Below are 2430 nucleotides of genomic sequence, written 5' to 3'. Positions count from 1 at the left end.
CCTCCCTGGAGGATTTACTTAGAATCATGTTGGAATAAAAAAAGAACGTTTTCTTACCTCCTAGGAAGATTTACTTAGAATCATGTCGGAATCAAACAGGAATGCTCTGTTTCCTCCCCTGAAGATTTACTTAGAATCATGTTGGAATCAAATAAGTACGCTCTGTTACCTCCCTGGAGGATTTATTTAGAATTATGTCAGAATCAAAGAGGAATGCTCTGTTACCTCCCCTGAAGATTTACTTAGAATCATGTCGGAATCAAACAGGAATGCTCTGTTTCCTCCCCTGAAGATTTACTTAGAATCATGTCGGAATCAAACAGGAACGCTCTGTTACCTCCCTGGAGGATTTATTTAGAATCATGTTGGAATCAAACAGGCATGCTATGTTACCTCCCTGGAGGATTTATTTAGAATCATGTTGGAATCAAACAGGAATCAAACAAACATGTTACCTCCCTGGGGCTGGATTCACTAACATACGATGGTAAGGCATTTACCAGCTGTCAACTACCAGAGCGTTTACCAGTCATGGCAAAGTGGGATTTATCAAGCGATGATAAGTCGCCTGGTAAGGGTAAAAAGACTTTATCACCGTAATTTGATGGTAGCTCTGGTAAATCGATTCCGCCAATCAGCGAGCGCCTTACATAATTTTTTAGGCTCCTTTGACCAATCCCGTAACATGTAAACAAAACCTGATCCAACAGCGAGACTTTTTTGTTTCAAGAAATGATAAAGATTTCTTCTGTATTAAATTATTTCTATATAAATTAATTTCCTAGAAAGCATATTCTATTGCATGATCTTATGGATCATATATAACGTAATGGTTTTCAAAAACATACTTTTTTTTTTTTTTTTTTAGATTGCAGTCGAAAGAAAAGAAACAATGGCTCCACGCAATGGTGGTGTTATTTGTACCAACGTTTTCCAAAAAGAAATGCCAATCAAACCCTAAGATTATGAATAATTGTATCTAAAATAATGCAAACACAAAAATAATTTACATATTTATATGTTTACTGTTTTTCAGCTGAATGTTATTAAAACAAAATGTTTGAATTTGTCAAATTATTAATTCCATGTATTATTTTCAGTTATTGTAGGCCTATGACGAAGCTGCATGAACATTATTCTCGCTTATTTCCTGTGAATTTTATTAAATTTTGTCATATTCATATGAAAATGAACAGTTGCCATCACTCTGATCTTAATAAGTGTACATGCAAACTAAAGTGTCGCCTTAAATGTTGATTTTTTGATGAGATAAAGCGAGATGAGAGAGTCATCACTGTAGTTGCCAGTGGACATACCAGTGCTCCAACCACTGGTAAATTTAGCATTGTATTCTATCATGGTAAGTTGTTCATGAATACCGATGCGGTCTTTTTACCATCATAATTGTAGTTACCAGCGTATTTATCATGGTAAGTGCGTTAGTGAATCCGGCCCCAGGAGGATTTATTTAGAATCATATTGGAATCAAACAGGCATGCTATGCTACCTCCCTGGAGGATTTACTTAGAATCATGTCAGAATCACTTAGGCAAGCTCTGTTACCTCCCTGTGGATTTACTTAGAATCATGTCGGAATCAAAGAGGAACGCTCTGTTATCTCCCCTGAAGATTTACTTAGAATCATGTCGGAATCAAAGAGGAACGCTCTGTTATCTCCCCTGAAGATTTATTTAGAATCATGTCAGAATCAAACAGGAACGCTCTGTTACCTCCCCTGAAGATTTACTTAGAATCATGTCAGAATCAAACAGTAACGCTCTGTTACCTCCCCTGAAGATTTACTGGTAAATTTAGCATTGTATTCTATCATGGTAAGTTGTTCATGAATACCGATGCGGTCTTTTTACCATCATAATTGTAGTTACCAGCGTATTTATCATGGTAAGTGCGTTAGTGAATCCGGCCCCAGGAGGATTTATTTAGAATCATGTTGGAATCAAACAGGCATGCTTTGTTACCTCCCTGGAGGATTTACTTAGAATCATGTTGAAATAAAACATGAACATTTTCTTACCTCCTAGGAAGATTTACTTAGAATCCTGTCAGAATCACCTAGGCAAGCTCTGTTACCTCCCTGTGGATTTACTTAGAATCATGTCGGAATCAAAGAGGAACGCTCTGTTACCTCCCCTGAAGATTCACTTAGAATCATGTTGGAATTACCTAGGTATGCTCTGTTACCTCCCTGGAGGATTTACCTAGAATCATGTTGGAATCAAACAGGAATGCTATCTTACCTCCCAAGAAGATTTACTTAGAATCATGTCAGAATCAAACAGGAACGCTCTGTTAACTCCCTGGAAGATTTACTTAGAATCATGTTGGAATCACCTAGGTAAGCTCTGTTACCTCCCTGGAGGATTTATTTATAATCATGTCGGAATCACCTAGGCAAGCATTGTTACCTCC

This window comes from Penaeus japonicus, unplaced genomic scaffold (assembly GCF_977035675.1).
Source record: "Penaeus japonicus unplaced genomic scaffold, GWHDUDI00000001_assembly GWHDUDI00000012, whole genome shotgun sequence".
In the NCBI taxonomy this organism is placed as follows: domain Eukaryota; kingdom Metazoa; phylum Arthropoda; class Malacostraca; order Decapoda; family Penaeidae; genus Penaeus; species Penaeus japonicus.
The sequence above is the reverse complement of the archived record's forward strand: the minus strand, read 5'-3'. Positions refer to the sequence as shown.